The sequence below is a fragment of the Triticum urartu genome, chromosome 1 (genome assembly GCF_003073215.2).
Source record: "Triticum urartu cultivar G1812 chromosome 1, Tu2.1, whole genome shotgun sequence".
Taxonomy (NCBI): domain Eukaryota; kingdom Viridiplantae; phylum Streptophyta; class Magnoliopsida; order Poales; family Poaceae; genus Triticum; species Triticum urartu.
Window position 1 is genome coordinate 202,501,091 of NC_053022.1, and position 20,028 is coordinate 202,521,118.

A 20,028-nucleotide genomic window follows, 5' to 3' on the forward strand; every position below is an offset into this window, starting at 1 on the left:
TGAATATGGCAAGACCCGTTGACTACAACCTCTCTCACAAGCATAACATGATCAAACCCAGAACTCATTGAGTATTAATCACATAGTGATGTGAACTAGATTAGTGACTCTAGTAAACTCTTTGGATGTTGGTCACATGGCGATGTGACCTGTGAGTGTTAATCACATGGCGATGTGAACTAGATTATTGACTCTAGTGCAAGTGGGAGACTGTTGGAATATGCCCTAGAGGTAATAATAAATTGGTTATTATTATATTTCCTTGTTCATGATAATCGTTCATTATCCATGCTAGAATTGTATTGATAGGAAACTCAGATACATGTGTGGATACATAGACTACACCATGTCCCTAGTAAGCCTGTAGTTGACTAGCTCGTTGATCAATAGATGGTTACGGTTTCCTAACCATGGACATTGAATGTCATTGATAACGGGATCACATCATTAGGAGAATGATGTAATGGACAAGACCCAATCCTAAGCTTAGCACTAAGATCGTGTAGTTCGTTGCTAAGCTTTTTCTAATGTCCAAGTATCATTTCCTTAGACCATGAGGATTGTGCAACTCCCGGATACCGTAGGAGTGCTTTTGGGGGTTGTGCAAACGTTCACAACGTAACCTGGGTGGCTATAAAGGTTCACTTACAGGTATCTCGAAAGTGTCCTGTTGGGTTGGCACGAATCGAGACTGGGATTTGTCACTCCGTGTAAAGAGAGGTATCTCTGGGCCCACTCGGTAGGACATCATCATAATGTGCACAATGTGACCAAGGAGTTGATCACAGGATGATGTGTTACGGAACAAGTAAAGAGACTTTCCGGTAACGAGATTGGCAAGGTATCAGGATACCGACGATAGAATCTCGGGCAAGTATACAATACCGCTGGACAAAGGGAATTGAATACGGGATTGATTGAATCCTCGACATCATGTTTCATCCGATGAGATCATCGTGGAACATGTGGGAGCCAACATGGGTATCCAGATCCCGCTGTTGGTTATTGGCCGGAGAGTGTCTCGGTCATGTCTGCACAGTTCCCGAACCCGTAGGGTCTACACACTTAAGGTTCGATGACGCTAGGTTGTCGGTGTCAAACGGCGGATCTCGGGTAGGGGGTCCGAACTGTGCGTCTAGGCCGGATGGTAACAGGAGGTAAGGGACACGAAGTTTTACCCAGGTTCGGGCCCTCTTGATGGAGGTAAAACCCTATGTCCTGCTTGATTAATATTGATGATATGGGTAGTACAAGAGTAGATCTACCACGAGATCAGAGAGGCTAAACCCTAGAAGCTAGCCTATGGTATGATTGTTGTGTCCTACGGACTAAAACCCTCAGGTTTATGTAGACACCAGATAGGGTTAGGGTTACATGGAGTCGGTTACAATGGTAGGAGATCTACATATCCATATCACCAAGCTTGCCTTCCACGCCAAGGAAAGTCCCTTCCGGACACGGGACGAAGTCTTCAATCTTGTATCTTCATAGTCCAGGAGTCCGGCCAAAGGATATAGTCCAGCCATCCGGACACCCCCTAACCCAGGAATCCCTCAGTAAGCCCCCGAACCAGGCTTCAATGACGATGAGTCCGGCGCGCAGATTGTCTTCGGCATTGCAAGGCGGGTTCTCCTCCAAATTCTGTGTACCTGTTGAATAAAGTCCGGTTTCTTGTAAATGTTGCGCTCCTTGGCTTCTACGCCCAATAATGGCCGTCTCCCACGTGTCAAACGAATATGAAAAGTCTGAGTGTTTTTACATCCACACCCCTAGCCGCGTAAATGAGCCGCCCATTTAAGGGGACGAGGATTTAGATCCAAACCACACCTTCTCCCCTTCGCGAGTGTTCATCAGAGCGCATCTGACAAAGGTCCATTCCACCATGGCCAGCCGTCGCAACTCCTCCCTTCGCCCTTCCAGCCCTAAGCCTGGATATTGGGAGAGATGCTCCATCCCGCATAGCGAGCTAGTGACGCTCCAGACCAAGGGATTTCTCCCCCCGGCCTATATGGTCCCGGTTCGAGCCGGTCTTGCCGTTTATAATGGTGGAGAGCAAGCGGAGAGTGCCCCTAATCCCTCCAAAGGAGAGCGGGTATGCCTTGTCCCTTATTTAATAAGAGGGCTCGGATTTCCAATCCATCCGTTTCTCCGGGGGCTCCTGGAGTTCTATGGCCTCCAGCTACACAATCTTACGCCTGCCTCCGTATTGCATATCGCGGGCTTCGTAGCCCTCTGCGAGCTGTTTTTGGGTGTTGAGGCTCATTTCGGGCTGTGGAAAGAGCTATTCTGCCTTGTGCCCCGTTCTAAGAAGGGGTCATGTATATCAAGTGGGCGGAGCCGAAGTGTGGCGCATCGCCGGGACCGGATATCTATCCGGAACCCCAAAGAAGGCGTCCGAGGACTGGCCTTCGGAATGGTTTTACATAGAGGACGTCCCGCTGCCGGATCCTGTCCGGATCGGCCTCCCTGAGTTGACAGTGCCCCACTAAAGAAGCGCCTAAGTTGGCGTCCACGGAGCCCTCAGAGGGAAAGCGACAAGGACATTTCTTTTACCTGATGGGCCGGATAAGATTGTTAGCTCATTCCGGACTGACCATGATCGGGGTCATGGCCGCATGCATCATGCGAGGGGTGCAGCCGCTACAGTATAGAGGCCACCCCATGTGGGACTTCAACGGGGAGGACGACACCCGCTACGGCCGTAAGGGGCCGGATTCGGCTGCGGCTCTAATAAAGACCTTGTCCGCTTTGTACAAGGGAGAAGAGGAGGATTTTCTCCGCGTCGACCCAAAGGGTGGATTTTCTATGTACAATCCTCCAAGCTGGGTAAGTGGTCGCATCTTGCCCATCCGTTTTATATCCCCATTGTTAAATATTCAGTCTAGCGACTTCAACGCAGGAACTGCGCCAGGCTGTTAAAGAAATAAACAGCCCTCCTCCACAACCCGAGGACCCAGGACGGTCCCTCGACCCGGACTCTCAAGAGGATCCGGACTTTCTGTGGAGCTGATTGATGGAGTGTTCCATCAATTGAGCAAGGACAACGCCTTGGTGGCCATTACGGCTGATTACCCAGGGCTAATCCCGGCCTCCCAGAAACGGGAGGCCGAACCTGCGGACAAGCCAACGAGGGGCCGCAGGGCCCTGTGGCAGAAAAGAGGTGCAGTCCGGACCGAGACGTCAGCGCAAAGGTATGGCGCCCCCTTATCCCAGGTGTTACACCTTCAAGGCACATTAACACTCGTGCTCTCTTCAGGACAAAGAGACCTCGCCGACTATATTCGGAGAGGACTGCCAATCGCGCCTCCACCAGCCAGGCTCCAAAGCCTGGTCCGGAAGCGGAGCCGAACACAAGGCGCGCACCGGACGCTCCTCCGATGGAGGATGTGGACAGGTTGTCTGCCACCAACTCTGAGGTGGAGAGTGCCATGAACCACAGGCGTCGCCGGACAATTCTTCGCGACGCTTGTTTCTCCCAAGAGGCGTTAGATGCCTTCAAGTCGGGAGATGCGTACCTCCGTGCCGCTCAAAATGGTCTAGCCAGAGCCACGGAGCAATATGTAAAAGACATACGGGTAAGAAAATTTTGGTAATTATATATATACCAGTAGCCCCCGAGACTTGAAACAGTTAGAATAACTGATTTAAGGATCATTTGTTATGCAGGTTCTTACAGAAAAGAATTCCCTACTGTCCAAGGAGCTGGAAGAGTGCAAAGCCCAACTTGAGGCCGCACTAGCCGCGGCAGGGGAGCCCAAGGAGACCCCCTCTGGTAATATACACTTCGAAAGATAAGTATTTTGCGAAGCACGACATGGGTGCGAATCTGACAAATGAAATTGCAGATGGCGCCGGATTGAATCCGGAAAGGCAACACCTCCTACGCCAGCTAAAGGCTGGTGAGAAGGTGCTGACAAAGGTGAGGCGGGAGAAGAACGATCTCCAAGATGCCAACCAAGCTGGGCGTCGAGCTGAAAGATGTTCGTGCCCAGCTGTCAGACTCCGTTAAGGAGAATCAGCGGCTTTCGGCGTGGCATATTTAGTAAGTGCTTGAACGAACCTTTGAAAGAAAGTTCGGCGGGGAAGTCGACTAACAGAGCAATGTCTGTAGGTGTGCTAACAGGTCGTCCTGCAGAGGAGATGCCTGGTTCTACGGGTGACCTTCTTCCCGAGCTCTCGCAACTGCTCGATCGAGTTCGGCAGGTGATGCAAGGCGTCGCCCAGGCCTTGTGGCCATCCATCTCCATGCCCGAAGGTTCTTGGAGTGCTTGCGGAGAAGCTAAAGGGAGCACGGCGGCGCTTCCGATTGTGGAAGATATCGGCCTGCCGTCAAGGCGCTAGGGAGGCCTGGTGTAGCGACCCGACCCGAATGGATCAAGTCTCTGTGCTTAAGTGTCATCCCTGGATCGGTATGCTGACACACACAGTACTCGAAGGATTTATAACAGAGGTAAATCACATGTATAAAGTAACGTAAATACTATTACCTCAATCCATATAGCGGAAGCAACAAGGTTGTGGATTCCCATCAACACCAACGGCAAAGTTGAGTGTAGAAATCGTAACCCTAACGTATCACTTACTCGTCGTAAGAAACCTGCAACATGAGACGTTGCAGCCCGAAACGGGTCAGTACATTGAATGTACTGGCAAATTCACACCATAGAGAATGATGAACAATGGCTATCACTACATGCATATTTGGCTGGTGGAAAAGCTCTATGGTTATAAGGTTTTTGCGCAAAGCCAATTTTTCCCTACTGCAAAGGAATACATTTTAATTAACTATCATGGTGGTTGTTGAACATTGAGAATGGTTGACAGCATTCTCAATCCCAATTAAGTAACATCATTAAAACCCAAATATTCATTAAGTAACGTGATGAGATTCACATGATATTCAAGTACTAGATACTCAAGTTGTCCATAACCGGGGACACGGCTAATCATGATTAGTTTGTACACTCTGCAGAGGTTTGCGCACTTTTCCCCACAAGACTCGATCGCCTCCGTTTGGTTTCTCGCACTACAGGGTGTTTGAGAAGACGGATGACCGAGACACAGTCTTTCAGAAGCGCTAGCACCTTACATGTGGGGTAGACCGTACCACCTACAACCCCTACATCTGCTAGTCCACCCCGTAAGAGTTCGCACAACTTAGTCAACTATGCCAGAGCCCATAATGGCTTGTGGCTGCACACGGAAGTTTCTAGCATGAAAGATCTTATGATCCCTTTGAGCCTGGGTGGCGGTCCAAAAAAAAACAGGCAAGTCCTGATAGACATCAGGTGCCTCAATCCACCCAGATGTGTGTTTAAGTTGCCACCTTAGATAAACCTTTTAAAATTATCAACTCACATCTGTAATGGATATCACTCACCCAATCCACGTCTACTAGCATAGCATGGCATAATAATAAGCAAACGTAGAAGTAACTCCCAAGGTTTGATAATAAAGAGGTAATAGGTACTACCTCATCTACTTCCCATCCCACAATTTAATTAGATCCTAATCATGCAATGTGTGAGGATTGATCTAATGCAATAAAACTGGGTTGTAGAAAAGGTATGATCAAAGTGTGAACTTGCCTGCAATGTTGATGAAGATGATTCGCACTCAAAAATCTTGATAGCTCTACTCGTCACACTCCGGTCAATCTATCGTAATCAAGCAATAGCAACCACACATAAGCAATCACTCCAAAGATCAAAAAGATCGAAGAAGTCGATTCGGAAAACATCAAAACCAAGCAAATAGCTCTTGCAACATAAAACAATTTTCTAACAGTACCAAAATTATGATGAATTTGGCCTTATAGATGTTTAGGTCAAGGGCTTCGATTTGCAAAAAGAATCAACTCAAACGGAGCTACGAAACTCAAGTTATGATCAAACTAAGTTTGAATTCAAATCTGCTCTAATTCAAATTTTAAACTTTTCAAAAACATGTTTGAGTTGGATTAATGGATAGAGGGAGATCATAACGAAGAGTGAGCGTTGGTTTCGTTGGATTTGGACTAACGAGCAAAAAGTTATGAGGGTTTGAAGTACAAGGACTAATCTGTGAAGAAAATTATCACGAATAGGTCCCCGGCGTATTTAAACAGAAAAGGAAAAATCTAAATAGCGAACATTCGCTACCGAACACTACCGAACGAAAACCGTTCGCTACGAACCCTAACTAACGAATAGTTCACTGAATAACTAGACTTTTAAAAAAATAGATCTAGGTTTTTTTTTGTAGAAAACTGATCTAGGGTCTTTTTAAAAAAAAAATGAAAACCAAACTGGTGAACCGGGGCGGTCTATTACCGGTTCGGGGTGGCGGTGGCGGTGGTTTCCGGCGCGGCGGCGACGGTTGGTGGCGGGCTCCGGCGAAGCGCGGCAGCGGCGAGGCGAGCAAGCGGCGGCGCGACTTCGCGACGAGGGGTGAGGGCGGCGAGGGGCGAGGGCAGCGCGGGGAGCGGCGCGGTGGCGTAGGCGAGCGGCTGCGGCGGTGATGCGGGGCGGCGGCGGTGGCGGCGGCGAGATGCGCGCGGTGGTGGCAGCGGGATGCAGCGCGGCGAGGCGAGGAAAGAGAGGCGGGGCTCGGGGCCGCGCTATATAAGGGGAGGAGAGGAGGTGGCGTGGAGGAGGGGTAAGGCGGCGGCGGCTTCCGTGGAGGCCATGGCGCGGCGGCGTGCTGGCTCGGGAGTCCCTCCCGAGCTCGGGGACGATGAGGTGGTGGGCTGGGCCTTGGCCTGGCTTCGACTGGGCCGGCCTGGCCTGGCGCGGGAAGAGAGAGAGGGAGAGCAGTGCTGGGCTTCGGTCTGGCACTGTTCGGAGAGTTTTTTTTTAAACACAGACAAATGAAAATAAAACAAAAGCAAAAAATGAAATAAAATATATAGGCATATTATATATCAAATTTTCAGAAAAAGATTTTCTACAGGTGAACATTTTTATAGCATTAAATAAAATACACACAAAATCAGATAAATCAAAGAGTGCTACTGGTCTATTAAAATCCAACAAAAATCATTTTTAAAATACCAAAATGATTTCAAATTAATTTTTCTCCAATTTTCTATTGTAGGGAATCATGTTACCCTAATTTCCATATATTTTATTTTTGGAGAAAAATAATTTGAATAAAACTCAAATAAATGAAATTGAAAATTAATTCCAAAAGGACTTGAAATTGATCCTTTGAAACTCCCAACTCATATTTCATAATTTGAAGAAGCCATTTTATCTTCTCTCGTAAAAATCATTGAGTTGCATAAAGTTTCTGAATTGAAAATATTTTCAAATGAAATTCAAATATTTTCAACAACCCTTGTCATTTAAATAAATGGAAGAAGTCATGTCATCTTCTCTCCGGGGTTTTGTGTTTGAAAAGAATTTGAATTCATGGAGATCAGAAAGCAAATATGAAAGTTTGGGAAAGTCCTTTTATTCCCTCTCATTTAACTTTCAAAAGTTTCGAATTCACTCACTTTCAGTCAATCAATCAAACAATCAATCAAATCTATCTATTTATTATAACATTCCAAAATTTAGAATTTTGGGATGTTACACCTGGGCCATGGTGAAGACGTGGTACTCAAAGGCTGACCCCAACCACATGGCCGAGGTCGGTCCTATAGGGCCCGATGGGAAGGAGATCCCTGTAAGCTTAGTATACGGCCAAGTAGAGTTGGCCGCAAAGTATTCCCAGCAGGACTGTAAATTAGACAGCCTGTTAGATGGTATTGAAGAGGAATACAATCAGTCAAAATGACTATGTAATTTAATTGACATTTATAATGCCTTCTAGCCGGATTGTAGATCATTTGTCATGGCCGACCTTTTTGCTTCAGCCTCGGGACCTGACGGTCCGGAGTGTGTCCGAATTCCCATGCGGTTATATAGGAACCGGGGAATGCATGGAGACCAGGCGTAGGGGTCATTAGTGCGTGAACAGACAAGTGCCCGACTAGTTGTTATATTACATGGTTAGTAAGAAACATCTTCCAGGGAGAATAGTTCCGTTAGGGGTTCCTTTCCCTGGGAGGCATGCCCTAAGGTGCATGTCCATGCTGCGAAAAGAAACGCAGGAAAAAACATCTGGGGGCGTATAGATAAAAAATAAAAAGATCATCTTTAGTTCACCGACCGAATATTCCCTTAAGAACGCTAGCTTTCGGCTTCACCCAGTCTGAGGTACACGTCCGGCTGACCCGGCAGTAACAATCGCAGAGGTGCTCCCTTTACCACCTAGCCGAACAATCGGGAACGTAGGGGTAAGCACAGGAGCCAGGCAACCCAGCTTGGCCAAAACTTAAGTCATATCGATGCATATAATGGTGAATAAAAGGTACATGCGGAAGTGTGACACATGTGTTGGGCATGAAGCCCGTATAAATAAGCTTCTGTTTAAAGAAGCCCCCAGGTTTAATGAGCGCGGATAGCGCGTCACTTTATGAGCCTTTAAAGGCTATAAGAGAGAGGGAGAGAAGAAGAGGAAATGTAAGACAGAAAGTATATAAAAAATGGACAGAGGAAGGAGACGAACACAGAGTCCGGCGCTAGGCATAGAATCTTCGGAGACGGGCTGCGTTCCATGGGTTCGGCTCGAGTCGGTTATCCGATGCATCGCAGGCGGTACGCTCCACCAGTCAGGACTTGGTCAATTATGAAGGGACCTTCCCACTTGGGCTTGAGTTTGTCCTTTTTCTTGTCCGGTAGTCGTAGAACTAATTCGCCAACGTTGTAATTTTTGGCCCGTACTTCTCTGCTTTGGTATCTTCGAGCCTGCTGTTGATAGAATGCGGAACGGGCTTTTGCCACGTCACGCTCCTCCTCCAATGCGTCCAAGCTGTCCTGCCGATCGAGCTCGGCTTCTCTTTCTTCGTACATGCGCACTCGAGGTGAGTCATGAATTATGTCGCAAGGCAAAACTGCCTCTGCGCCGTACACCATAAAGAATGGTGTGTATCCGGTGGTGCGATTCGGCGTGGTCCGCAGCCCCCAGAGTACGGAGTCGAGCTCCTCTACCCAGTGCGTGTTAGATTCCTTGAGGGACCGCACTAATCTGGGTTTGATGCCGCTCATGATGAGACCATTTGCACGTTCGACCTGGCCGTTAGTTTGTGGGTGATAGACGGAAGCATAATCGAGCTTGATGCCCATGTTTTTGCACCAGAGTTTTACCTCGTCGGCCGTAAAGTTCGTGCCGTTATCAGTGATGATGCTGTGGGGGACGCCGTAACGGTGTACAACCCCGGATATAAAGTCTATCACCGGTCCGGATTCGGCCGTCTTAACAGGCTTGGCTTCTATCCATTTGGTGAATTTATCCACCATGACCAATAAGTATTTTTGCTTGTGGGTTCCGCCTTTAAGGGGTCCAACCATGTCAAGCCCCCAGACCATGAAGGGCCAAGTGATGGGGATAGTTCGGAGGGCGGTGGGTGGCATATGACTTTGGTTTGCAAAGAGCTGGCAACCGACGCATCGTTGGACTAAGTCCTGGGCGTCTGCCCGGGCCGTCGGCCAATAAAAGCCTGTACGGAAGGCCTTGCTTACAAGGGACCAAGCTGCAGCGTGATGACCACCGAGTCCGGCATGAATTTCAGCCAGGAGGTTCCGCCCTTCCTCTTCAGAGATGCACCTTTGAAGGACTCCGGTAGTGCTTTTCTTATAAAGCTCTCCCTCGTGGACTTTGTAGGCTTTGGATCGCTGCACTATGCAGCGTGCCTCATTTTGTTCCTCGGGGAGTTCCTGCCTAGTAAGGTAGGCGAGGAATGGTTCTGTCCACGGGGCGATGACGACCATTATTACGTGGGCTGAAGGTGTTATTTCATTGGCCGAGCCTCCGATTGTGTCAGAATGTTCAGTACCGGGCAGTGCGGTTGGGTCGGGGCTGTTATTGTTCAGCTCCCCTTCCCATACTACGGATGGCTTGAAAAGCCTTTCCAAGAAGATGTTGGGGGGACTACAATGCATTTTGCGCCGATGCGTGCTAGGACATCTGCCGCCTGATTATTTTCCCAGGCTATATGGTGAAATTCAAGCCCTTCGAACCGAGCTGACATTTTTAGGACGGCGTTGCGGTAAGCTACCATTTTTGGATCCTTGGCATCAAAGTCTCCTTTATTTGGGATATTGCGAGGTTCGAGTCCCCGCGCACCTCTAGGCGTTGAATGCCCATGGATACTGCCATCCGGAGACCATGTAAAAGGGCCTCATATTCGGCTGCATTGTTGGAGTCCTGTACATAATCTGGATTACGTATTGAACTGTGTCTCCTATGGGGACGTCAAAACTGACGCCAGCCCCAGTCCGGCCAACATCTTGGAGCCGTCGAAATGCATGATCCAATTTGAATATGTGCCGTACTCTTTAGGGAGTTCGGCCTCCGTCCATTCTGCGACGAAGTCGGCCAAGACTTGCGACTTGATGGCTCGCCGTGGCTTATAAGTTATGTCGAACGGGAGGAGCTCAATGGCCTATTTTGCAATCCGGGCCGTTGCATCACGGTTGTTTATAATGTCATTAAGTGGTACTTCCGAGGCTACTGTTATTGAACACTCTTGAAAGTAGTGTTGTAGCTTCCGGGATGCCATGAATACCGCGTACGCGATCTTTTGATAATGCGGGTACCGTGATTTGCAAGGAGTGAGGACAGTGGACACATAATAGACCGGCTTTTGAAGGGGGAATCTGTGTCCGTCCGCTTCTTGTTCGACGACGAGCACTGCGCTTACAACCTGGTGTGTTGCTGCAATGTATAATAGCATTGGTTCGCCAATATTTGGCGTGGCCAGGACTGGGTTTGTTGCAAGTATGGCTTTTATCTCCTCGAGTCCGGCCGTCGCTGCATCCGTCCATTCAAAGTGTTCGGTGCGCCGAAGGAGGCGATAAAGGGGTAGGTCCTTTTCTCCCAAGCGGGAGATAAAGCGGCTTAGAGCCGCCACGCATCCGGTTAATTTTTGTATTTGTTTGAGGTCCTTGGGATATCCAATTGTGACAGAGCTCGGATCTTGGCTGGATTTGCTTCAATTCCTCTACCGGATACAATGAAGCCCAAGAGCTTTCCGGCTGGAACGCCGAAAACACATTTTTCGGGTTGAGCTTGATGTCGTATGTTCGGAGGTTATCAAATGTGAGCCTCAAGTCGTCTACTAGAGATTCGACATGTCTTGTTTTGACGACCACATCATCTACATATGCCTCCACTGTTTTGCCGATCTGGTTTGCCAGACATGTCTGAATCATGCGCTGATATGTTGCGCCGGCGTTTTTGAGCCCGAAGGGCATTGTGTTGAAGCAGAATGGGCCGTATGGTGTGATAAATGCCGTTGCGGCTTGGTCTGATTCTGCCATCTTGATTTGATGGTAGCCGGAATATGCGTCGAGGAAACACAACGAATCGTGTCCTGCGGTAGCGTCGATAATTTGATCGATGCGGGGGAGGGGGAAGGGATCCTTTGGGCAAGCCTTGTTAAGGTCTTTAAAATCAACGCACAGGCGCCAGGATTTGTCCTTCTTTGGTACCATCACCAGGTTTGCTAGCCAGTCCGGATGTTTTATATCTCTGATGAATCCGGCCTCCAATAGCTTTGCTAGCTCCTCTCCCATGGCCTGTCTCTTAGGTTCGGAAAAACGCCTAAGAGCTTGTTGACAGGTTTGAATTCTTTTAGGATATTTAAGCTGTGCTCGGCCAGCCTGCGTGGGATTCCTGGCATGTCTGAAGGGTGCCAGGCGAAAATGTCCCAGTTTTCTCGTAGTAACTCTCGCAGTGCGGCATCTACATCAGGATTTAAATGTGCCCCGATGGATGCTGTTTTATTGGGGTCTGTTGGGTGGACCTGGAATTTGACTATTTCGTCCGCCAGTTTAAAGGAGGTGGACTTGGACCTATTATCGAGTACCACGTCATCTCTATTCACCGTGGAGCGCAGCGCAGTCAGTTCCTCAGCCGCTAGGGCTTTGGATAGTGCCTCAAGGGCCAGTGCGGCTGTCTTGTTTCCGGTGCAGAGTGCTATGTCCGGATCACTAGCGAGAGTGATGATCCCGTTAGGCCCGGGCATCTTGAGCTTCATGTACCCGTAATGGGGTATTGCTTGGAAGATTGTAAACGCTTCCCGCCCTAGCAGAGCGTGATAACCGCTGCTGAACGGAGCCACATGGAACGTGACCTCTTCGGACCTGTAATTATCCGGCGTGCCGAACACCACATCTAGTGTGATTTTTCCTATACAGCGCGCTTCCCGACTGGGGATTATTCCTCTAAAGGTTGTGCTGCTTCGCTCAATGCGGTTCCAGTCTATTTCCATTTTTTGAAGGGTTTCCTCATAAATGAGGTTCAATCCGCTGCCGCCGTCCATGAGTACCTTGGTAAGACGAAAGCCGTCCACTATTGGACTGAGGACCAATGCGGCTGGTGCTCGGGCTGTTCGGAATTTAGGTTCATCACTGGCGTTAAAGGTAATAGCCGTGTCACTCCATGGGTTTATTGTTGCTACTTGGTAGACTTCGGCAAGGCTGCGGAGTGTCCTTTTTCGCATATTATTTGATGCGAAAGTCTCGAAGACTGTTAATACCGTATTGGTGTCTCTGGGGTGGCTTCTATGGCCTCCGGAATTAGGAGATCTTCGCCATGATGCACCCTTTTATTTTGGACTGGGTTTGCATTAGGGCCGGATTATCCCAAAATTTTATTTCGGTTTTCCAGGCGCTTTCCATCGCACAGTACTTTCGTACTATGGACGCCAAGTCAGCGAAGCGTGTTAATATCACGGCGACTTATGGCGTTGAGGATTCCCTTGTCCGTGCAATTATTGCAGAAGAATGAAATCGCGTCTTCCTCGCGGCAGTCCTTATCCTGTCATAACCAGGAGGAATCTGGCCCAGTAATGATGTACTGTTTCTTCGGGCTCTTGCCTAATTTGGGATAGATCGCTAATGTTCGGGTGGGTGGGTTTAATTAAATCCGAAGCCTCACCCCATCTGAGGCTCAGAGGCCGAGGAATTTCCGAATCCGAAAATTGGATTTCTGGATGTTGTCCAATGAATCCAGTCCGTCGCCTGTCTCTAAGTTCAGGTCTTGAGTGATATCCTCCCCTCCGCGGGTATCCGTCTTGGAGGGATCGGGAATCCGGACGTAGCTAGTCCTTAAGATAGATGAAGGGTCGCCGCACTGTCCCTCTACCACGGCAACGTGATGGGTGACTTGGGGAGAGTTAATCTCTCTCAGATCGGTTTTAGGCCCAATCTGGTCGTAATCCGTAGCGACTCCCAGGGCGGCGAAGCGATCCAAGAGCTCGTTTATGGAGGAAAGCTCTATTGGATCTTAACTGCTCGGCAAGTTCCGAGTTGACATGAAGATTGTTTTCGATGGCTCGAGAGGTCATCGTCGGCGTAGAAGCCGAACAGGTGGTCATAAGAAAACCACCTAGCCGGAGGGTTTGGCCGACAGCCAAAGCTCCCTTAGCAACGGTGTCGTCTTTAAAGATGGGGCAAGGCATCCTTCCTGATGGCGACGACACAGAGGAACTTCAATGAAAGCACCAATGTCGGTGTCAAAACCGGCGGATCTCGGGTAGGGGGTCCCGAACTGTGCGTCTAGGCCGGATGGTAACAGGAGGCAAGGGACACGAAGTCTTACCCAGGTTCGAGCCCTCTCGATGGAGGTAAAACCCTACGACCTGCTTGATTAATATTGATGATATGGGTAGTACAAGAGTAGATCCACCACGAGATCACAGAGGCTAAACCCTAGAAGCTAGCCTATGGTATAATTGTTGTGTATGAATGTGATGTCCTACGGACTAAAACCCTCCGTTTTATATAGACACCGGATAGGGTTAGGGTTACATAGAGTCGGTTACAATGGTAGGAGATCTACATATCCGTATCGCCAAGCTTGCCTTCCACGCTAAGGAAAGTCCCTTCCGGACACGGGACGAGTCTTCAATCTTGTATCTTCATAGTCCAGGAGTCCGGCTGAAGGTATAGTCCGGCCTCCGGACACCCCCTAATCCAGGACTCCCTCACTAGGGTTATTAGGAAGACTTGTATGTGATTACCGAATGTTGTTCGGAGTCCCGGATGAGATCCCGGACGTCACGAGGAGTTCCGGAATGGTCCGGAGGTAAAGATTTATATATGGAAAGTTGTTGTTCGGGTTCCGGGAAAAGTTCGGTTTTTTCCGGTATTGTACCGGGAAGCTTCCGGAAGGTTCGGAGGGGTCCGGAGGTCCGGAAAATGTTCCACCACGTCCAATACAGCAGCATGGGCTGTAGGGGGGCGCCCTAACCTTAATGGGCCAAGGGCACCAGCCCCCCCAAGGCCCATGCGCATGGGAGAGGGGAAACCCTAAGGGGGAGGGCCTCCACTTGACTTGGGAGGCACTCCTCCCCTTGGCCGCCGCCCCCAACCCTAGATGGGATCTAGGGGGGCCGGCCCCCTCTCTCCCCACCTATAAATAGTGGAGGGGTGGGAGGGCGGCCACACCCTTGAACCTGGCGCAGCCCCTCCCCTCCAATACCTCTCCTCCTCCGCGTGAGCTTGGCGAAGCCCTGCCGGAGAACTGCCACTCCATCACCACCACGCCGTCGTGCTGCTGTTGGACTCTCTTCCTCAACCTCTCCTTCCTCCTTGCTGGATCAAGGCGTGGGAGACGTCTCCGTTCCGTATGTGTGTGAACGCGGAGGTGCCGTCCGTTCGGCGCTAGGATCATCGGTGATTTGGATCACGACGAGTACGACTCCATCAACCCCGTTCACTTGAACGCTTCCGCTTAGCGATCTACAAGGGTATGTAGATGCACTCTCCTCCCTCGTTGCTTAGATTACTCCATAGATAGATCTTGGTGATGCATAGAAAATTTTAAATTTCTGCTACGAACCCCAACAGCAGGTGGGAAGCAAAATTCCTCATCATCCATCTCTAGCTCGAACCGGACATAGTTCGGCTGTGAGTCCTTCTCCAAGGACAAATTCTTTAAAGATTTTAGCACGTCACCCAAAGGCGAGTGCTGGAAAACGTCAGCGGCGCTGAACTCGAAGATCGATAACCGATCTAGCTCAGTGTCCACGGGCGTATATAGTCTAAAACTTATAGCCGGAGACGATTCCGAAGTTCCGTTAAAGCGAATATTGCAGGGCATCGAGTCCATGTGCGGCTCCGATGCCGCGAACTCTGCGGCCTCGGATGGCCCGATCTGCTTCGGCCCTAAGGCCATTGCAGATGCAGGAACCATCTCTTGGGTGTGATCCGATGACAGATTTAAGCCACGTTCATTGGGGTGAGGGGGAGCGATCGTCGCGGGCTCAAATCCCTTGAAGATCAAGTCTCCACGGATATTCGCGACGTAGTTCAAGCTTCCGAATCCGACCTGATGGCTAGGGGCGTAGCTGTCGATCTGCTCCAGATAGCCAAGCGAGTTGGCCCACAGTACGAACCGCCGAATATGAGGATATGTCCGAGGAGGAAGGTTCCTCCTTGGACAGCATCATTATTGACGATTTAAGGGGCCATCGAACCTTCTGTCGACGACATAGTGGAACTCTTAATGAAAGCACCAATGTCGGTGTCAAAACCGGTGGATCTCGAGTAGGGGGTCCCGAACTGTGTGTCTAGGATCGATGGTAACAGGAGACGGGGGACACGATGTTTACCCAGGTTCGGGCCCTCTCTATGGAGGTAATACCCTACTTCCTGCTTGATTGATCTTGATGAATATGAGTATTACAAGAGTTGATCTACCACGAGATTGTAATGGCTAAACCCTAGAGGTCTAGCCTATGTGGGTACGGTAACGGGTATATGTATCTGTCCGTTCCGAACTACCCCCTTCGGTTTATATAGACACCGAGGGGATCTAGGGTTTACATGGAGTCGGTTACATAAAAAGGAATCTTTGGTCGCCAAGCTTTCCTTCCACGCCAAGTAGGGTCCAATCTGGACATGGTGCAATCTTCGGCCTTCATGTCTTCATAGCCCATCAGTCTGGCCCATTGATAACAGGCCGGACGCCCAAGGACCCCTTAGTCCAGGACTCCCTCAAGAAGCACACACTGGGAGAGGCCATACATCATATCATTCTATGGAGAAAGGATTGCATCATCTTTCCATGGCCACCGACTCCGCGTCAGCCGACTCCTCCTCGAAGTCCGCCACCGCGTCAGCAGACTCCCGCTCCTCCAAGTCATCAGCCACCGCCTCAGCAGAGTCCTGCTCCTTCAAGTCCGCCAACGCATTAGGCCACTCCTCCTCCTTCCAGCACCGCGTCAGACCACTCCTCCTTCTCCAAGTCCGGCACCGCGTCAGCCCACTCCTCCTCCAAGTCGGCCACGTCAGCCGTCTCTGCCGCCTCAGCAACAACGGAAGAGAGCCGCCGCACCTATGGTGCGTAGCGGTACAAGTTGAGGTACATCAGGTACTGGAGGCAAACGATTTCAATATGGTCCAAGCCTCGCACCTCTTCCAATGAGGCCTTACGGCATGACCGAGGAGGAAAACAAAGCTGAAGTGAAGGCCAATTGGACGCCCATTTTGGACCGAAACTGCCACTGCCGCCAAAGGAGAAACTGCATGAGCATGTCATTGACCACTTTATTCGTATGGCTAAAGCACCAACTCCCAAGCATGTTGAATCAGACTATGAGCGCCAAATCTGGAAGGCACATCGAGCACAACAAAACAAGTCGAGCTCGAGCTCGAGCCAAGCAGCTGCCAAAAAGCGGGAAAACATTTCCACAGCTAGGAGAACAGGCGGTGCAATCGACCCCCCCGCTCATTGTACCAACACATGCGAGTACCCGCGCTAATCAGCAGGTAAGAACCGACGAGCATAGAAGGCTGGCTGCAGAGCTCGGTATCACTGTTTATCAACTCCTAGAGATCGAGCCCATGGATACGCTTAGAGAGGAGGACATAAAACAGAAATATGTCTGCGGAGAACCTTTGGTCAAGCCTGAGGAGGTCAAGAAGCTCCCAACGAGAATGTATGAATTGCATGAATGGTACATGAAAATTGCCAAGACTACCAATCGAGAGTCGCTCATGGTGAAAGTCAAGGCAGAGCATTACTTCAATGGGACAACTCTGTCTGTTGAGTATACATAATTGTTTCAGTTATTCAATCAAGACGCACTCGACAAATCTATCATCAGTTGCTATTGTGTGTAAGTGATTTCTTTCTGTAATTTAAATCTCAAGCTAGCTGTAGTGCTCGTTGATCGTTACCTGTAATTATCCTCACTATATTCTTTTCTGTGGTATTATGTAGGATGAAGATGTATGAAATAAAAAGCTGGACGTTATGGCATTGGGTTCATTGACCCAAATACCATTAATGAAGAGACATGGACATATAAATGGTATCAAGCAGACGTAGAGAAAAAACATGATAGAGTTCTTGAAGCGCCTCAATACCAATCGAGATATACTACTTCACTACTAGGGAAAAGCCTAGCAGTAGCGCTGGTTTTGGGCGTCTCAGTAGCGCGGGGACCGCGCTACTAATAAGGTGCTACAGCTAACGTATAGCAGTAGCGCCTGTTGTCCCATACTGCTATACATGAATAGCTGTAGCGCTCTTTAGAAAAGGGCGCTGCTGATATTATCTGCAGCGCTGTTTACTGGGAAGCGCTACTGGTAAGGCGGCGCTACTGCTAAATTTCCCCCCTCGCTACTACTAGTTTTATTAGTTTTTTTCCCTGTATTTGTTTTGTATTTGAATAGGCTTTATACAATAATCTTTATCATATCATACACATACAAATGTAATCATAGCATATACATACAATTAGTCTCATCAAATCATGTCATCATCATAATCATCATCCGACACAAAGTGGTCTCTCGTCATCATATCGAAAATAGCGATACAAGTCTCGAATGATATGCAAATACATTGTCATCCATCTAAACAATGATATACGCGAGAAGAGCTATCACTTTGAGAACATGAGTTCGTATCCCTCTTTCGCATTAGCGTGAACCTCTAAACTAACTACTGCCTGTCGCTCCGAAACCGGAAGGGCCTGACACTCCGGCCACTTGTCGTATATATACTCCTGGCGTAGCACTTCTTCGCCATCTATGATCTATGCACCTGCATCATCACATGAGTCGATGATATGCAACATATATCAGTTGAGCAACAGAAAGAGACAGACTTGGCAAAAATAAGAAACAACATATCATAAGCATAAATAACAAAGTTCATCGTACCCCAAAATGTCCCTAACTAGAGTGATTTTCGCTAGTCGAGGAGGAGGACAGTTAATTACATCACAAATAAAGTTTCACCGTGCATAACTCAAAGTTTTGTCATACAGAAAGTATGGACTAAACAGACACATTGTCATATATCGACAATCACTCCAACATGTCGTTCCATCACATCCAAGTCAGGGAGATAGTCCTCGAGCTTAGTGAAAGGCTTCATGTCGAGACGCTGAGAGGCTATCCATGTTTGGACGTCTTCCCGCGACATTTTTCCTTCTCCGTAGAACATCCCTGTTTTTCCGACGACCTCTTTCATGATGATTTGGGCAAGTTCGCTCTGGATGTTATAGAACTCAGCTCGAAGTCGATGATCCTCGATATCTCCTATGTCCTTTGCCCATTGCAGAATATGGGCATCGCCGGATCTAGGTGACATGCGAAGGTTCTGGTGATCCCGTCTGTACTCCAGCATGTGGTGTAGGACATAGAATCCATCATTAAGAGAATCGTTCGGTTGCTGGATGCAGCAAAAGTCGGTCTTATGGACGAAGGCGACCCTGCCGCCCCTTCTCTTCTTGTCCCTGACCTCTCCACCCCCTGCTTGGTAGTAAAACATAGCACTGTCGAGAACATCCTTGATGTGGGTGTAGTCCTTTTTGTGAATGTTCTTCGACCAGTCCAAGTAAAGAGCGTGGGAGAATCGGGGGTAGAGGATGATGAGGACGGCGCGCCTGCCGCTGCGCAAAATAAGTACACCTCAAATTAATTAGCCTCCACCGTGAAAATGAATGATTGAAATCGAAGGAAGGATAGCAGCGCGGATGACTTACACGGGATGATAAGGCACGAGAATCGCCTCCTTGTCCTTATTGGCGAGCATGAAACTGACGATGTAATCCCTCGCGTATTCATGGTGCTTTGCGCAGACTCCCAAGAAGCCCTCGTCAGCGACACAGATATGAGATATCTGCTCAACCCCGATGATGTAGTTCATGTGCAAGGCATAAAGGCGGACAAACGTAAAATCCAGCTTCTTCACGTGAAACATGGCGAATATGTAATCGAATCAGAGGAAGAGCTTATCCGCGGGGAAGATGTCGACGTACGACATTTGCCGCGGAACGTTGACCACGTAGAGTGGGTATCCTGGATCTTTCGAGGCGATGAGGCCTTTCTCTACTCGCAGCACATCGTCATGAAGTCTCCTTAGATCGCCGAATCTGGCCCGTAGCGCTATTGTAGGTAGGATAGGTTGACCGGGGATATGCCATTTATCCGCATCAGGGATACCTATACGGTCCTGAAGCCGAGGCTGCTGAGGCGGCTGGATCATAGAATCAGCTTTTTTGCCTTTCCTCGCTCTCTTCCTAGACTTCTTTACTACTGGAAGGTCATCCATAATACATTGAGATGGCAATTCAGGCACCGACTCATGATGCTCAAACCCTGAGGAGGCGCCAGTATAGACATACTGTTCAGCGCCATCGTCGTCCTCATCCTCATCCATGGCGACGTCATCAGCGACTAATGGAGCCTCCTCCTTACCCCGTCCGCTATCACCCAACCCGACACCCGACGCTAATTGGGTAGGTGGGGTGTTGATGTTCATACCTTGCTGAGGCTGCGTGCTCGTGGGTGTGCTCCCGGCCGCCTCCAGACGAAGCAGACTCTTTGGCCACAACAGGACCCACCCATTGCAACAATCACCAAGCCGCCGCGGTGTCTCGTCGTCATCCCCCACTAGTATTGGAGGAGGCAAATTCTCGTGGCCCGGTTTGACACTGGCCACGGAAACCTTGAAGACGTTCGGGGGGATCTCTCTCTT